The sequence below is a fragment of the Mesoplodon mirus genome (genome assembly GCF_964341445.2).
Source record: "Mesoplodon mirus genome assembly, contig: HAP1_SCAFFOLD_810, whole genome shotgun sequence".
Taxonomy (NCBI): Eukaryota; Metazoa; Chordata; class Mammalia; order Artiodactyla; family Ziphiidae; genus Mesoplodon; species Mesoplodon mirus.
This window is the reverse complement of record NW_028295226.1, coordinates 170,466-189,921: the sequence shown is the minus strand read 5'-3', so window position 1 is coordinate 189,921 and position 19,456 is coordinate 170,466. Positions and strand designations below refer to the sequence as shown.

Sequence of the window (19,456 nt, the reverse complement as noted above, 5' to 3'; positions counted from 1 at the left end):
TCTCCCAGGAACTTCAATACTGTATCACAAAAAAATAAAATTGTCAACTATTGCTTTTAAGAAAGGGAACAATTCCCATTTTCTAGAACATTACTTCTGAAATCAACACCCTTATTCAACACCCTTGATATCATTTCTGATAATGAGTCAGTGAAAAGAGTGATTAGACAAATGGTACAATTCAGAAAGAAAATAAGATGCAGAAAGAAATTCAGAAAGAAAATAAGATGCCAACTGAGTTTTCCCAGGTCATCCAATCAACTCCTTGCAGAGTTAAAAATAGAAGCTAAGACTAATTCCCACAGCTACTGCCAGATCAGAGCCTGACAACTTTGCATTGTGGTAGCTTCCAACCTCTCCTGCTACTGGGATTCCCTGCATTGAGACATCTTCCTATGAGGTTCAGTCATTTCAAGGTTTGCTTTAAAATGGAGAGGGGTAGGAAAAGGTTCATAATTTTAGGGAAAATCTGTGGTAATGAGATCTCATTGTAAACTGCTCACGAGAATTAGAAAGATAAAAACTGGAAATATTTACTAACCCTTACTATGTCTCAAACACTGCAGTAAGTTCCCTTTTATGTTATCTTCTTTAATCTTCGCAACAACCCTGTGATTTTCCTGTTTTAAATATCCAGAAACAATTCACAGTGGTTAAGTAACTTACCCTAAGTCATAGAGATAGAAAACAATAGAGGTAGGATTCAAACTAGCTGAGGTTCAAAGTTCAAATTCACTTCCTGAAAAACATGATTAGAACATAAATGGTAGCCAAAACTCCCCAAAATAAATTAAAAAATTAAAAGAAAGAGAGAAAGGAGGGGAGGAGGGCCTAGTGATCTGCATACCTTAAAAATAATGTTTAGAACTTTTTGATTGATCTTAAAAATGACCAAAAGCTAGCTGCCTGAGAGCTCTAAGAATAAAATTATTAACAAACTAAACAAAAAATATTGATTTTTATACTCACTCACTTTGAGATCACCCAATTGCTTTCCTTTCATAACACTGTACTGCCATTTTATTTCATTTTCTATTATATTTATTAAGGGATAATTTAAAGACAAGTATTTTGCCTAACAGGTTAATGATTTTTTTTTCTTCTAAACGATGACCAAGATGCCGATCCTCCTCCCCTTATTCAATGGACTAATTAGTGTCAGATCATTTTAGTGTCATATTTAATTTCTGTGGTGAAATACTGATTTCACAAACCCTGTGAAGATGTTACACATCCACTATAACATGCATGCAGGTGGAAAAAATTTTCAACTGATGTAGATTTTGCTTTCTCTATGATTGTATTCTTCACAATCAATGAGATAGAAAAAGACACAGAGATAAGAGAACTGTTGACTCATATTTTCTTATTAAAATGTGTATCTTGGGCTTCCCTGGTGGTGCAGCAGTTAAGAATCCGCCTGCCAATGCAGGAGACACAGGTTCGAACCCTGGTCTGGGAAGATCCCACATGCCACAAAGCAACTAAGGCCATGGGCCACAACAACTGAGCCTGCGCTCTAGAGCCCGCGAGCCACAACTACTGAGCCCATGCGCTGCAACTACTGAAGCCGGCGTGCCCTAGAGCCCGTGCTGTGCAACAAGAGAAGCCACCGCAATGAGAGGCCCGTGCGCCACAACGAAGAGTAGTCCCCACTCCCAGCAACTAGACGAAGCCCAGGCACGGCAACAAAGAACCAACGCTGCCAGAAATAAATAAATTACTTAAGAAAATAAATAAAATCTGTATCTTGCATTTTCAATTTTCTAAAAGTTCAAATCCATGGTGGTTGAAAAAAGAAGAGTAATGTCATATGTTTTCTTGTCCTGGGTAAATGGATTGTGCTTGGTTGAGTGTCTTTTTTTTTGTTTTGCCAAAATTTCTTTTTTATTATTTTTATATCTACTATTACTTATTTGAATTCTACTCACTGTTTTTTGTTTATTCATCTTTATTGGAATACAATTGCTTTACAATGGTGTGTTAGCTTCTGCTTTATAACAAAGTCAATCAGTTATACATATACATATGTTCCCATATCTCTTCCCTCTTGTGTCTCCCTCCCTCCCACTCTCCTTTTCCCACCCCTCTAGGTGGTCACAAAGCACCGAGCTGATCTCCCTGTGCTATGTGGCTGCTTCCCACTAGCTATCTATTTTACGTTTGGTAGTGTATATATGTCCATGCCACTCTCTCACTTTGTCACAGCTTACCCTTCCCCCTCCCCATATCCTCAAGTCCATTCTCTAGTAGGTCTGTGTCTTTATTCCCATCTTACCCCTAGGTTCTTCATGACCTTTTTTTTTTTCTTAGATTCCATGTATATGTGTTAGCATACGGTATTTGTCTTTCTCCTTCTGACTTACTGGTTGAGTGTCTTGAACTGCTCAAACTTTAAGGTCCATCATCTCTAATTTCCACCTTACCAAAACCTCAGACAAGAAACAGGAGAAAGGGTAGTGCCATCCGTAATTCATTCCCACCACACCTACAAAAATAATCACAAGGAACTTGTGTAGAATACCAATTCTTTTGTATTAGGAAGGCAGTTTTCAAAATTAAATGGTATTGGTTCATTTGGTTGTTTAATAAATATCTTGCAGAGGCCTATCATAAAGCCAAATACCAAACTGACCATTTAAGTTGCAGGAATTTGTACGGTCTTGATATTTTACTATTTTAAAGTAACAGTTTACATTTGAGTGCTTACCACAATATGTAATACCAATGAGCTCCCTAGAAATCTAAACATTTATAAAATACACCAGATGCTACTGTCTCATGCCTTGCTTTGCAATCCTGGATTGCTTTCTCCTATGGAGATGATGTAAGAAATATAAGCTAGATATCTCTTCTATGGGATCACCAGCCATGTCTCAACTAACTTTTATCAGTGGAGACTCTCAGTACATACATATTTATTTATTATAAAACTCTTCGGTACTGATCATTAGGTAATTCTGGTAAATGTGGGCGCATAATAATAGTTAAGAATGTCAGCCCCATTTCATTTCAGCTTGATCCACTGCAGGAAAGCACAAATTAGATGAAAGCAATTTCCCCAAGAACAACTCACTTCCTTGAGATGAGACATAAACTTGGGTGAACAATGATTTGTCACAATTTATTTTTGAGGGTAGTGGTTTAAAAAAAGTGCTAATGTAATCTTTTCAGAATGAATCCTTTTAAAAATGCATTAATTCTCCAGTGAATATAGCTTATAATTAAAAACCTATACATGTAATTTTACTTTTCTAAATTTTTACATATGACCATATATAATAAATATGGAAATCTTAAAATCTTCATTATCTTTAAAATTTGATGGCCTTTAAATCTGAATTTGGATTTGGTGAGTCTGACGGATTATTCTTAGTGACTCTATTGGGTACCACCAATTCAGATTCAACATTGTTCCTGCAAGTCTCAGAAGCATTAAGTTTTGTGAATGGATAGAGGGTATTAACATCCTGGTGGTTTTTCACTACATTGAGATGACCAGAGAACCTGAGTGTGAAAGATCATGGAGAGGAGTGTAAGAAATGGCACTAAAGGTATCACTGACTTCTCCCTATTTACTCAGATTCTGCAGTATATACAACAGAAGGAACAAAGCAGGTTGTGTTGCTGCTACTGTTGCAATGACCAAGGATCCTCAGTCTCATCGCCACTGCAGTCCATTGTTTAAGATGTGAGCTTGTTGTTGCTTATTCAGGCAAAAGTCAGAATGCTTATTTGTTTTATGTCTGTTTTTTAATGAGGTTTTGATTAGACAGCAATAAAGACAAAAGTAAATAGGAGAAATGTTTATTAATAGGTCCCTCCATCCCTATCAACCAAAGAAAAGGCATACCTTAAAATATTGTAGTGAAATGTCTAGGGTGTGTCTGTCTGTGTTCTTGCCACCCTTCACCTTTAAGTAGCTTTTCAAAAATATGTTATAAACAGGTTGCTTCATCCTTACCCTTTTAGCCTGTTAATGTCTAATTTAAGTAAAGCAGGATGCAATCCCCAGCAAGTTATCTGTTTCTCCTTTCTTGGACCATGCAAATCAAAACAGTCTTCTTCTAAGGAGGGTAGTGAAAAGTTGTGCCAATTGTGTTCATACTTCAGCTATTCCAACGTCCTTTAGTTTATCTTAAATGAGACATTCTCATCTTTGGGCTTTAATTATTCTGTTTAAAAATAAATTTTCAAAGATACTCTGAAGAGAAACTAAGAAAAAAAACAACAAAATAAAAGATTTACCATAATGCAGGTACATAAATATGAACTAAAAATACTTTTAAATTAAAAATTAATCTTTTTTATTTTAAAAATTAATCTAATTAAAATTACAGATTAGGCTGGATAGAATTGATCCATTGCTGAAGCTTAAAAACAAACTAGCTATAAATGTTACTAGTTTTCTACACTGTTGTTACAAGACTTGACTGACATCCGTGATGTACTCTGCAATATTTTTGAAATGATGAAATGTGTGATCCAGAGACTTGAAATATTTCAATACTTGTGTATAGGAATTTTCTTCCATGAACTAGAAATGAAAAAAGTGAGAATGTTTCCTTGCTCAAATCACATTAAGTGGATTCCCTTACATTACTTGCATTCATTTTTAAGATAGTCACAAATGGTTACATAAAATACAGGAATATTATCTGTTGAAGAAGCTGATGGTTTTTATAGTCAATGTATGTATTCAAATGATAAATGTTTCTGCATAATCTCTGACCCAACAATACCATTCCATGCCACTCCAAGAATTCTTCCATCAAAAGTAAAAGCTCCAGGACATAAAGACATGAACCTCTATGCCCATTACCACATTTCTTGAAATCATAAAACTGTTTGGAACTTAATAAATGTTTATCAATGGGTTTTGACTGAATGAAATTATGGCTCACTCATAGTACACATTACTGGGCATCTACTAAAGGTAATATGGTAGTGATATATGCTAGATATCATTAATATAATAGAAACACAATGTACTAAAAGTGTTTTGCAACTAAAAATCACTATACATTGTATGGCTTTAAAAAGGAATGAAATGCTGCTACATGCTATAACATGGATAAACTTTGAAAACATTATGTTAAGTGAAAGAAGCCAGACACAAAAGGACAACTATTATATGATTCCACTTATATGAGGTAGTTAGAATAGGCAAATTATAAACCCAGAAAATAGAATAGAGTTAACCAGAGGCTAAGGGGAGGGGAGAAATAAGGGGTTATTGTTTAGTGCGTACAGTTTCTGTTTGGGATAACAAGAAAGGTCTTAAAATGGATAATGGTAATGGTTGCTCAACATTGTGAATGTACTTAATACCAATAAATGATACACTTAAAAATGGTTAAAATGGTAAATTTTACATTATGGGACATTTTACCAAAATAAAAAATAAAAATATACTATAAAATAAAGTACAAATTTACCTCTTACTAGGCATACTATGAAGTTTGCATAAAATTGCACTTATTTTAGGAGCTTATATGGTTATTATCATATTTGGGGACATGTAAAGAAAGCAACAGCTTAAGTAGTCCTCTTGAGTTCTTTCTCTCCATCTTTCCAACCTGGTGTTTTCTAGATTAATGGTTTTGTCACGCCTCTCTTTGAATACTAGCATCAGTAGGAATGCTAGCTAGTACTGGTTTCCTTAAGTATCAGCTAAAAAGTTTAATGTATTTTTATGCTGGTAATTGTTTTAGAACCTGGGAGGGATGTCATTGTTTTCTTAACTTGCCAAAAGCAAATATAGTACTGTAGACAGCATTACTAGAAAGAAATAGTAACTTTGAAGTAGACATATGTCCATCCTAAGCAAACTGAATATATTTCAAAGCAGACCACACCACTCAACTGCTGGCAATGTTCTTCCACATACTTGGCAGTATACTACTCGAAGTCTGAGAACTGTTTCTTTTTTGTAAAAATGATTTTGATTGGGAAACCCTGAATAAATCCTTTGGAATGTGTAACGTTTAGAGCTCCTTCTGGGATTCCTTTTCCATGAATCAAGGTTCTTTGATTCACTATCCTCCTTGGCACTTGCTTCCTAGTCATCTCAGCAGCCTTTGTGCCAGTGCTAATGAAGAGCTCCCAGTTTAGGTCCTAAAGCAGGGAGAACAATAAAAGGAGAACCTCATTTCAAGTACCAGAAATGTCTGGGCTATAAAGGACACACATATTGTCAAAGTAAGCCCAGAGTGGGGTGACATCACCAAGGTCATCCCTGGCTCCACGTCCCCCACAGGAGGAACAACTAACAATTATTTGGAAACAGGACACTATTTGAGAGAATCCTAGAACATGGAGGTGAGGCTGAAGCACCCCTGTGCACCACAGAGACCAAGACAGACTGCATTAGAAGGGTGAGAAAAGGAGCTACACGTTGACCACACTGCCCCTCCCCCAAGCCAGTGGAGCACCATGGGTGAGGTCTCCCCTGAACCTCTGGTTCCTCCAGTAGGAGAAGAGAACTGGGGGACAGCAAGCACCACCACTAGCATCGGGGTTGCTTTGTGGGAGCCACTGCTCTAACCTGCTCCACTGGGATTGCAGGGGAATCTGCAGGGTTTGACCACTAAAAGTTGGACTGTGATGAAGGGGGAAGGGGCATGCAACAGCCAGCACATGGATTGCGACCGATGGAATTCATACCTGCAGTGCCCAAGTAGTGGTCACAACTGGCACCTTTGCTTATCTACAGAGCCAGGTTGGTGGGACACTACAACCGGGGAACTCAGCAGGGTACAGATCCACCTGATACGCATCTGGCCCTTGAACCTGGTTTGCCCATACCCAGGGAAAGAGCAGAGTCACAGCCCACCCACTGTGGAGAGTGTCTTCTGGCCATCTGACCAAAAGCGCTGGCAATAAATCCTGGAAGCCATTTGGCCCAGTCGTGCTCCAGCCAAGAGGCAGGCAGCCAGAGCTCATCACTGGCTCTGGTACAAAGCAGAGCCAGTATCAGGTGTGGAGGGATCCTGTACCATGCACAGGCAGGGAGATTCATTCATATCTAAGGCTGAGAGGAGCTCCCAGCTCCTCCCAACTGGGGAGCCTGTTTGAGAAATTAAGAGTCGCCTGGAGTGGTCCCTCCTCATCCCACCCAGGCAAAGGAACTGGGACTAGCCCCATCCCATCTGCTGTGGAGAGTGTCTTCCTGGCCCATCTGACTAGAAGGATTGGTGACAACTCCTAGAAACTGTGCGGCCAAGCAGTGCTCAAGCCTAGAGAAGGGTAGACAGAGCTGATAGTCTGCAAAGCAAAGCCAGTGGCCTTGTTCAGCCACAGAACGTGGAGTGTGGATCAGCTTGAGTTAAGACAACAAAGAGCTTTACTGGCTTTAGAGCTGCTTCTCCTGCTGCACCCAGGCAGGAAATCTAATTCATAGCCCTACTCATCACTGAATACAGCCTTCAGCACGTCCAACTGGGGAACCTAACCAGAGAACATGGGAAGCTGTACAGCCCATTAAACAGCCCTAGATACAGTGGCACTTGAACAGACAGCACAGCCTGTGGCCTCCCCCTTCTGCAGGGCAAAACCAGTGCCCTCACCTGACCAGGGAATTAAGTGCACACTCTGGCCTGATTTGGGTTCCCAAACAATGAACTATACAGGCTCTGGGTCCTGTCCAGAGCCAGGTCCTATACAAGCTCTGATTCTCTGCCAGGAAACTAATTCATAGCCCCATGTACTACTACTACTGAATATAATACCCAGTTAAGTCTGGAGGAAGAGCCCAATTATTCAGATATGCAGATACCAATGTAAGGAATCAAGGATCACAAAAATTAGGCAAATAGGACACCACCAAAGGAAAGTAATAAAACTCCAATAACTGACCTTAAAAAAATGAAGATCTGGGCTTCCCTGGTGGCGCAGTGGTTGAGAGTCCGCCTACCGATGCAGGGGATGTGGGTTCGTGCCCCGGTCCGGGAGGATCCCACATGCCGCAGAGTGGGCTGGGCCCATGAGCCATGGCTGCTGAGCCTGCACGTCCGGAGCCTGTGCTCCGCAATGGGAGAGGCCACAACAGTGAGAGGCCCACACACCGCAAAAAAAAAAAAAAAAAAAAAGAGAATATCTATGAACTGTCAAAGAATTCAGAATAATCCTCCTAAGGAAGTTTAGTGAACTACAAGAAAGCACAGACAGCTAAGTGAAATTAGGAAAACAATGCATGAACAAGACAAGAAGTTTGACAAGGAAGTAGCAACATCAAAGAAACAGGAACACTAGATTTTAAAAATACAATAACTGAACTGAAGAATTCAATAGAAAGTTTCAAAGGTAGATTCGACCATGCAGAAGAAAGAATCAGCAAACTGGAGGACAGGACTTTAGAAATTACCCAGTGAAAGGAACAAAAAGGAAAAGAATAAAAAGAGTGAAGAAAGCCTATGGAAATTATGGGACACAATAAAGTAAACAATGTTCATGTATGGGAATTCCAGAAGAAGAAAAGAGAGAGAGAAAGGGAAAAAAAGTATATTTAAAGCAATAATGGATGAAACCTTCCCAAACCTAGGATGAGAAATGGACATCCATATCCATGAAGTCCAAACAAGCCCAAATAGGTTGAACTCAAATAGGGCTACTCTGAGACACATTGCAATTAAATCATCAAAAGTCAAAAACAAAGAAAGAATTTTAAGACCAGCAAGAGAAAAGAGAGAAGTTACATACAAGGGAACCCTGGGATAATTGGATATTCACATGTAAAAGAATGAAATTGGACCAATATCTTATACCACTCACAAAACTAACTTGAATTGGATTAAAGACTCAAATGTAAGACCTGAAACTATGCAACTGCCAGAAGAAAACATAGGAATAAAGCTCATTACATGGGTTTGGTAATGACTTTTTGGATATGACACTGAAAACACAAACGACAAAATAAAAAATAAACAAATGGAACTACATCAAACTAAAAAGCTTCTGCACAGCAAACGAAAACAAAAACAAATCAACAAAGTGATTGAAAAGACAACCTATAGAATGCGAAAAACATATTTGTAAACCATATATCTGATAAGGGTTAATATCCAAAATAAATTAAAAATTCATACAAATCAATAGCAAAAAAAAAAATTACCCAATTAAAAAAATGAGCAAAGGACCCGAATAGACATTCCTCCAAAGAAGACACACGAAAAGCCAACAGGTACATGAAAAGATGCTCAATACCACTAGTCATTAGGGAAATGCACATTAAAACCACATTGAGATATTACCTCACACCTGTTAGAACAGTCATCCTCAAAAATGTCAAGAGATAACAAATGCTCGTGAGGATGTGGAGAAAAGGGAAGCCTTGTGCTGTTGGTGGGATTGTAGATTGGTAAAGCCAGTATGGAAAACAGTATGGAGGATCCTCAAAAATTAAGACTAGAACTCCATATATCTAGCAACTCCACTTCTGGGAATATATCCAAAGAAAATGAAAACACTAACTCAAAAAGATATCTGCACCCCCATGTTCATAGCAGCATTATTTATAATAGCCAAGACATGGAAACAATCTAAGTGCCCATTGATGGACAAATGGGTAAAGAGGTTGTTTTATATATTTATAGATATATACGTATTATATGTATACACACACACACACACACACTGAAATATTATTCATCTGTAAGAAAACAAAGAAATGCTACCATTTGAGACAACAGAAATGGACCTTGAAGGCTTTATGCTAAGTTAAATAAGTCAGAGAAAGAAAGGCAAACACTATATGATCTCACTTATATGTGGAACCTAAAAAAAAAGAAAACAATCATAGAAAAAGAGATCAGACCTGTGGTTACAGGAGACAGAGGGTCAGGGGAGGGGAAATTGGAGGAAGATGGTCAAAGGTACAAGCTTCCAATTGTAAGATAAATACATACTATGGACATAATGTACAACATGATGATTACAGCTAACACTGACGTGTGATATATAGAAAAATCGTTAAGAATAAATTCTAAGCATTCTCTTCACAGAAAAGTATTATTTGATCTCATTTATATAAATTTGTGTGTTTGTGTGAGAGAGAAGGACAGAATACAAAAATGCAAAAAGAAAAGTTGTAAAGTACGAAGCTGCTTAGGTTTATATCTCAACTATAACAGATAACAATTTGTTTAATTTTAATAGGTACAAAAATAAATATTAAGCATAGAACAAGCAAAAAGAAAACCTGAGCCCAGCGTAGATGTCCTTAAAGCATTTGCAAAGGAGGGCTTTATTAGGTCCGCGAACACCTGCAATTACAGGCAAAATTCTGTGTGTGTGTTGTGTATGTACTTGGGGAGTGGACGCATAGCCTTTATTGAATTATTAAAGGGGATGTTAAGACCCAAAAGTTTAAAAAGCACTGGAAAGCCTGACCACAAAACCATTTTAAACTACTCTGATTATGTTTTTATAGTTTTCCTTCACTTGTTAACACTTCAAAGAACAGCATGTGAATGTGGAAAGAATCTCTGCCATTTAGGTAAGATCTCTGAGTCTCAGTGTAAAATTAGCATATAGTAGAAGGATGAAATTATACACCATAGATGAAAGTACCTAGCAGAGCGCTTTAAGACTAGTACTTATTTATGCAAGACATCTTCCCCTGCTTACTTGTTTTCAGTAGAATGAAAGCATACTGAAAGCTGGTACAATGTCTTCTTTAAAGTTTTCTTTTGTAATGCTTACTATGCTTTTTGATACGGATGAGCCAATATCCACTTAAGGGCATGTAAGCTCACAATAACTTTTGTTGAATATAACTGTTTGAATGTACTTTCACTATATTATTATATAGGGATTTTAAACTAAAATGTACCTGCACACACTATTTAGAGCCTAACTTGGATATTAGAGTAGGTGGATATACACCCCTGGAAAATAATAGCTAATTTCTTCACTAAAATCAAATTGCTGAACGTCTACTTTGCATATACATAGCTGGGCACTGTATTATGAGTTTCAGGTAATAAAAAGTTGTTAGTCAAAGACTCTGCTCCCTAGGGTTATTTTACAACAGCAAATCATGTTCAAACTAAAGGATAGACCAAAATAGAAAGTGCCACAGGCATTTAGACAAGGGAGAAACACATCTGAAATGAGAAGGAAGGTGGGTATGGGGAAGGGTTCATGGAAGAGGCAGTGTATGCTGTGAGCAAGGTTTCAACGTGTAGCAGGGTGAGTGAAAGGAACAAATGAAGACATATAGTCGTGATATCATGAGGCACAAACTAGAAATAAACAGCAATTGTTCTAGGCTGGTCATGAGGTAATTTAAGGGGATTAGTGAGAAACTAGATAAAGAGATATCTCTTTATGTATTACTTATTAATAATACTTTTGAACACAAGTATTTAATTTTTAAAAAAAGAACAATATAGGGATAGGAGACTAGGAAGTACAAACTATTATTATAAAATGAGCTATAAGGATATACTGCATAGCACAGAAAATATAGCCAATATTTTATAACTATAAATGGAGTATAACCTTTAAGAATTGTGAGTCACTATATTTTACACCTGTAACTTATATAATATTACACATCAACTATACTTCAATTAAAAATGCTATTTTAGTGAATAAAACACTAAGCAGTAAAATTTTTAAAAAAGAACTTAGAAGAGAACTTAAAAATAAAGGCATAAAGAGCAGGTTGAAACAGCGCAGAAATCTGGCAATTAAGAGGCCATTGATAACTTTCAAAATAGCACTTTTTCTACCCATTCTCAGTGGAGGCAAAGCCTTATGAATCCTACTATTTCTTTTTCTGTTTTTCAAAATCTCAGGATAAGTCTATTTCAATTGTAGCTAATGGCAGTAATGCAGCACCAGAAAATGCCTTTTGTAAAGAGAGGGCAACTTTGTGAATCCTAAGTTGGTACTCAGGTCTTAAATTACTGATAACACTGACCACCCACCAGACTACATGTTTTTTTTTTATGTGATTGGAAAGCAACAGATTGATTTCAATTCTATCTTGTCATATCTACAAAAAAGTTCCTACAGTTCATTTAGCAACTAATAGAATACATCCTTCTATTTGGTATTACTCCTCCTTAACACGGGGCAATTAATTTTTCCTTTCTCTGGGAAACGTTTTTAACAAAGGAAATAGAGTCATAAATTAGTTTTGGTTAGGAAATCATACAACTATTTCTACCTAGGGCTTTGAATTTAGAAACTTTCCTCAGAAATTGTTTAAATATAACGAAGTCCAAATTCAGAAATACCTTAAATTTAATTATCTTAGTTGCACTAAAATAACAAATTCTATTTTCTATCTTGTTTTCTTTCTTCCCCAGAAGGCTTCTCCAACCCTAATCCATAACTTAATGCATTCATCTCACCTATACAATCACTGGCAGGTATGATGCCGGCTTTGGCGGCTCCAGTCCCCTAATCCTGACCCATTTCTTGCCAAAGAACTCAGTTTCTTCAGAAACCAAGTAACAGACATTTCAATTTCTAACCATCATTAGCATATTTTCATGTACTAATACTCAACATAAAAACACCTTTCAAAATTACAGAAATTTGTACTGTACTTAAGATCAATTGCACTAACCTGTATTTCATAAACCTTGGGCTACTTTCTAAAAAATGAATTATTATTTTAATATGTTTTTCACTTATTATTCAGAATAATTATTCATATAATTAAATATTTTACAATTAGGTAAGAAAGGTGGAAAATAGTTTTGCTATTCTTGTTCTTTGTTCTCTCTTCTAGTTGGTGTGCCTGAGTCAAAATTTTAGAATATTGAAAATTTAATATTTCAAACCCAAACCACATTTAAAGATAATAATAACAACCAGCCAAAACAATATCGGTCCAGAGGTTTGCATGGTCTGGGGAACAGTTCTCTGAGGGGGCCATTTGGAGTGGGATTTGCCCACCCCCCTCCACTCCTTCTGCCTCATATACTGAAGATAGAGACAAAGAAACCAACTCAAATCTTTCCAAAGTGTATCTATAAATAGAGAATTTGTAATCAGAAAAACAATAACGATATATAATAGAAGTAACATGATTTTTCAGAACCAGTATCTTGTTCTAAAGCAATATTTAAAAAAGAAGGTAAGAAGGTTAGCTATAAACCCTGGACCTCTTTTTCATTGGTCTCCTATTTTAATTTGTTAAAATAAAATCCATGGCCTTTTGAGTCAAACTGTCTCTTTAATTTCAGATTTAAAGATAACAAATCTCTTTTTAAATGGAATATTGGCACACAGACACCACACAGTCTGGCTTATTGCAACTGTTCTCTGTTGGTGAAGTGGCACATTTGTAATCCCCACCATAGCAATCTTCACCATTTCACAGAATATCATTCAATTGTACACCCCTAGGTGGGCAACAAGAATGGGCACTTGAGCTCAGCAGCAAAGCGTTTGTGGGGAAATCCTAGGTCAGAACCCCCAAAAGGGGAGACTAACTTGAGGATGCCCAAATAACCTGAGGTTTACCTTGGCCACCTCCCCTGGCTTTCTGACTGCCTGTGGGAAAAGCCTCTCTGGAATCTCTTTTGAGGTTATTGGGGGAATCCTAGGACAAACACACTGCTTGCTTTTGCAGGAGGACTTGCCCCATACCCTACCCAGCTAGGTGTCTCACAACCTAGCTGGACTAAAAAAGCTTCAAGAAAAACGGGACAGACTGACATTTGCATTTCTACCTCCACCTAGTCTTATGCACGTGGAGCAAAATATGTAGGTATAGCCCTCTTTCTCACACCCCAACAGATTCTGCTGTCCTCGAAACCCATCTGGTAGCTGCAGTGACTACAATGAAGGGAGTTATCGGAAACCATGTTGGTACTGGGTTTAAAGGATTTTTCATGCCATGCATTTTGGGGAAGGACACAGATAATAGTCCAAACATGGTATAAGGCAATGTCCTTTCTGGGTCCTTGAAAAATCAGTCACGGAACAGAGGTGGTGGACAGGAGCTGACAAGAGCTGGCTTGTTAATGAGCACAGCATCCCCGGGGTGGGGGGTGGGGGAATCAATGAAATGATTGACAAGAGAAGATGGTAAATGAAGGGAGAAGTGGGGACAAGTGCTGCTCAACCCAAGCTGAACTCCAGGAGGTAAGTTTCTCCTCTAATTTGAGATTCTTTCTAAAGGTTCAGTATTGAAGGGGGTGTTTGACGTTGAAATGTGCAGACCCATTCTAATAACTGGAAAGGGAGAAGACTGAGGAAGGCAAAAGGAGAGGGAAGATTTCCGATTACTTCTCTAGGCTGCTGACAAGAACCTGCTGCTCGCAAACCAGAAATTAACCAAGCGAAGGTTGAAGGTAGCAACGTAAAAGTGAAACTCAAATTATTTTCCATTCTGAATCCTCTTCAATATCGAAGCGAGTGTGGCACAGCAATGGTTGATTATCTTAAGATTACAGAGGCTGACCGCCTTCTTTGTTTGCCCAGTAACACCGCTCCTCCAATCATCTCAAGCACTTGGCTGATTAATATTTCAATTCCAGTTGCTGCTCCTTTTCCCATTGCAGAAGGCGGCAGGGATATTCCCCTTCTTCCCTCTGTATTACAAACCCCATTACTAACCAAGCAGAAAGCACCGCGCAGTGTGGCCGAGGCTAATAATAGCCGGGCTGCTTACCTTCTCCGGAGGGATCGAATCAGCGCATGTCCCCGCGCCGGCTGCCCCGGGGCCGCAGTGCCGCCGCGCCGGGTCTGTGCTTGGTCAGTTCGGCCGGCCCCCACCCCACCTGCCAGCTGCAGCAGCTGCTCCCGCCGCTCCCGCCGCCGAGCTCCGGCCGCAGGAAGTCATCCCCCGCGCCGGGCCGGATCGCCACATTCCGCGCCAGCCGCGGGGGGAGAGGGGCCTCTCCCTGCTGCGGGGACCGGCTCCTGGAAACTGCGCTCAAAGATCGCTACCCTTCCCGGTTGTAGGGTTATTTTCTAGGAATGCTTTTACAGAAGAAGCGTCGCCGGCTGGTGGACCGAGAGAGAAGAGCCAGAGTGACTTTCTCTGCAGAGCGCCTTACCTCTGAGCGCTCCCCTGTCACTCCCGCGGCATGGACAGCTCCATTCCGCTGTGTGGGTTTTCCACCCTCTTCATCTTCCTTATCTGTATTGTTCATTTCGCTGAATTTGAGAGTGGGATTAGCTTTGAAGATATCATTCAAACACTCCGAAAATATTTTAAATTGGCGACTAGTTTTTCTAAGCCCCTGTAGCAAGCTCCACTTTCCCTCAACACACACACACACACACACACACACACACACACACACACACACAGTTACTCGCACGTACACACCCAGCCAAACCACTCACAATTAGGAAAGCTGGGACCTCTCGCCCTCTTGCCTACGTAATGGAACAGGAAACTCCCAAAGGAGTGGGGAAGTAGGACCGGCTAGCGAAAGCACTCGAGGAAAGAGAGAGGGGTCGCCCCAAGATTTTGTTGCTGTTCAGTAGTGTCCTTAGTGGACAGATGTTCCCCCTCTAACCCCCTGGCCCCGCCCCAAGTGGAATGGCTGGTCTGGTGACCGCTGTAACATTTGGAAACAAAGAAGCTGAAGCCACATTAACAGGTGGCTGCATCTCTTTCTTTCCCGAAGGATTTATCAGAATTGGCTTTAGGAATAATATTAGCATATACGTATATAATAAACCCTTTCCTTCTCTCTTTAAATTGGCACCAGCTATTAACAGGTTTCTCTCTCTCTCTCATTTTCCTCCCTCCCTCCTTCCCTCCCTCCCTCTCCTAAGCTGACCAGATCATCAGTTTCCGGACTTAAGGGGGAAAAAAGGCCAAGGATGTGCTCTCTTTACAGCTGAACCAGGGCTTATTTTCCCGGTGTTCAGCCATTCCCAAGTAGAGAGGCTTTTTGACACTAGGGTTCTCTGTGAGTGAACTTCTCACATTCAGCTTGCTTTTGGAATTGCCCATCACTAGGTCCAGGCCAGTTTTATCCTTGGATTTGTCCAGCAACCTAAACAGTATAATTGCACAAGGCCAAGGCAGTACTTTTAATCTAGGAAGAGTTCCCAACTCTCTGTTTAGCAGTTCCCAAATTAGGAGGTAGTGTAGCAAACAGTTTCAACAAGGCTCAGTAAGAATTCTTGACCCTAGAATGCGGGCTTTTTAAAAGCTGGAACAACCTAATTCATCTCTCTGAGTTTCACTTTCATAACATTAGACCTCACCAAAGAGCAGGGGATTCTTAATATGTATCAAAGTGTATGTGGAATCTGGATGGGAATATTACATCTTTAATTTCACTAACCTCTAGCTGCAATTTAGTATTTAGCATGTCCTTTAAATCTAAATGCAGACAACAAACCACAATAATATTAGGAGTACCTGTGACTATATCCCCAGCAGATACCACAGACAATTTCCTAAGGCAGTTTTTATAGTTATCTCAAAGTATCACTAGTCTGCTGTTACAATCAAATCATCATTACCTTTTTTGTTTTATCTAATAGACTATATCTATTTTAGAATGGTTTTAGATATACAGAAAAATTAAGGGGATAATACAGAGTTCTTATATATCTCATTCCCAATTTCCTCGATTATTGACACCGTACACTCGTGTGGTACCTTTTTTACAATTAACGAGCCAATATTAATACAATAATATTAACCAGAGTCTGTACTTTATTCAGATTTCCTTGGCTTTTGCCTAGTGTCCTTAATTCCATTTCAGGCTTCCATCCAGGACACCACATTACATTTAGTTATCAAGCCCCCTTAGGCTCCTCTGGGCTGTGGTAGTTTCTCAGGCTTTTCTTGTTTTTGATAACCTTGACAGTTTCTTTTTTAAATGTATTTATTTAATTTATTTATTTTTGGCTGTGTTGGGTGTTCGTTGCTGCGCGTGGGCTTTCTCTAGTTGCGGAAAACGGGGGCTACTCTTGGTTGCAGTGCGCAGGCCTCTCATTTCAGTGGCCTCTCTCGTTGTGGAGCACGGGCTGTAGGCGCGTGGGCCTCCGTAGTTGCAGCACATGGGCTCAGTAGTTGTGGTTCACGGTCTCTAGAGCGCAGGCTCAGTACTTGTGGCGCACGGGTTTAGTTGCTCCCTGGCATGTGGGATCTGCCCAGGCCAGGGCTCGAACCCGTGTCCCCTGCATTGGCAGGCGGACTCTCAACCACTGCGCCACCAGGGAAGCCCCAACCTTGACGGTTGTGAGGAGCAGTGATCAAGTGTTTTGTAGCATACCTCACTAATGTAAACTGTCCAATGCTTTTCTCATGGTAAGACTGGGATTATGGTTTATTGGGAGGACAACCAGATAAAGTGCCTTTTTTATAACATCTTATCAAGGGTACATGCTATCAACGTGATTTGCCTGTTGATGTTGACCTTGATAACCTGGCTGAGGCCGTGTCTCAGATTTCTCCACTGTAAAGTTACTCCTCCACCCCTTCCACACTACACTTGTTGGAAGGAAGTCACTATGTGAAGCACAAACCCAAAGAGTGGAGAGTTATGATCCACCTCCTTGAGGACAGAGTATGTACATAAAGTATTTGGAATTCTTCCACACAGATTTGTCTATTTTCCCCTAAACATTAATTTATTCAATTATTGATATTTATTTATATCAGTATAGACTCATGGATATCTATTTTATCCTTTGGGTTATAATCCAATACTACTTTATTTTGTTGTTTGAATTGTCCCAGCTTTGGCCATTGGGAGCGTTTGCTTCTGGCGCCTGTGCTCCTTTGACATACTCCCTTTGGGGTGTGTGAGTTTGTGTGTGTCTGTGTATCTGTGTTTAGCATGCATGTTTGTGTGTGTGTTTAACACTTCCTGACTTTCTGGTACCACAAGATGCTCCAGGCTCATTTTGTGTATGTCCTGCCCCAGTCCTAGAATCAGTCATTTCTCTGAGGAGCCCTGATTCCTTTTATTGGAGAGTAGTAATAGAAACCAAGATCTGGGCTCTAGATGTGCTATTGCTAATGGGCTATTATTTGATTAGGCTCTCTTGACTGAGAGAACAAAGAAATATATATGTATACTAACCCATGTATATACACATATCAGTAAATATTTCTATATATAACTATCTATATCTATATTGAGCTGAGTGTATACTGATGTCTGCAACTATAATGCATTAACGCTGAGATTAGTTTAGCCTCCTCCTCTTGTTTATCTGTAAATTCATACTTCAATATTGAGAAATGTGGCTACCACCATCCACCATCTATTTATTTAATTGTTCAATTTCAGTACACATGTACCAGAGTTGTGAACCCATCTCCCCAACATCACTATTTTTAAGTATAGTAGTTAATAGAGTCTCTGTTGTATCTCATTATTTAATGAGTTTAAATACCCATTCGTTTCTATATCACAAATTTGGTTTTTAAAATATTCTAATGACTGCACTTAAAACATAGTAACTAGTTTCTTTTGAGATTCTATGTATTATATTTTATGAATTTAAAAGTGTTATTTTAAGACTCTTTAAATGGGCCACTCCATATTGTCAAAGGGATCCACAGTAAAAAGAAGGTTAGGACCCCAACCTCACAAAGATTATTGTCAGTTTATAATGAGATGATGTGAAATTGTCTGGTGCAAATGTTGGGAGCTCATGCTTGATAAGTGTTAGCTTTGTCCACTTGGGCAGGCTTCTTTCTCCTTTAAAGTTCTAAATACCTTGGAAGAGAGAACATGCTAAACCTTATGGTTAATAATTTATAATGTAGTGGAAGGATTTGCTAGGTATCAGGGTTGGAGGTAAAGGTCCATATAAGGTTGACGGAGGATGAGTGATTCCACTGCAGAAGTTTGTACTTGATATAAATTAATATAAGTGCAAGCAATGTATTTTAAGTTCATTCTAGAGGAGTAGTTCAGAATAGCTTCACAGAGGAGAAGACCTGAGCTATCTTGGGAGATGTTTAAACAGATGAGGAGTGGAGCCGGAGTTGGGAAGGCAAAGGCAGTGTAGCCTTAGAATGCAAATGTTCACAGACATGATCTTGTGGCTTATTCACCATCCTTACCAACCTAATAAGGACACCTGCTGGTAGCTGCATCATCATCATCATCACCATCAACATCATCACCATCATGTTAATAAAGAATGGATATATTTGCCAGGTAGTCAAACAAGCTCTTTGCACATAGCACCTAGATGTTTTCTACGATCCGCCTTATGAGTTCAATCATTGTAATTATTCTCATTTTTCACATACAAAAATGAAGACTTAGAGAGATTAAGTAATTTGTTCAAATCTTGGTGTGTGCCCTCTCAACTCCATGCTCTTTACCTCTGTGCTTAACAGGCTAGGATGATTTGCCCATATTAAGGGCTCAAATATTGGTTGACAAGTATAATAATCTCATAAAAGGAAAAGTGAAGTAATCTACTTTGATGTTTATGATGCAGTTTGGTGAATGCACTTAAGTGCCAATAGATGAATAATAAAAGTTAGAAACACACA

General features: G+C 39.1%; 1 long non-coding RNA gene and 1 pseudogene across 2 annotated transcripts in view; one reads left to right on the top strand and one right to left on the bottom strand.

Moving 5' to 3' along the window:
- Window positions 1-5,816: 5,816 nt before the first annotated feature.
- On the bottom strand, window positions 5,817-9,412 carry LOC309797632. Its single transcript, XR_014292740.1, has 2 exons — window positions 7,858-9,412; window positions 5,817-6,117 (listed from the first exon to the last, which is right to left on the bottom strand). It is a non-coding gene; the product is annotated as an uncharacterized lncRNA (long non-coding RNA).
- Window positions 9,413-14,661: 5,249 nt separating this feature from the next.
- LOC309797634 (ferritin light chain-like) overlaps window positions 14,662-19,456 on the top strand; it is a 50,586-nt pseudogene continuing 45,791 nt past the window's right edge. The window contains exon 1 of the transcript in view: window positions 14,662-14,859. The product of the transcript in view is annotated as a ferritin light chain-like (transcript). The remainder of the gene's footprint in view (window positions 14,860-19,456) is intronic.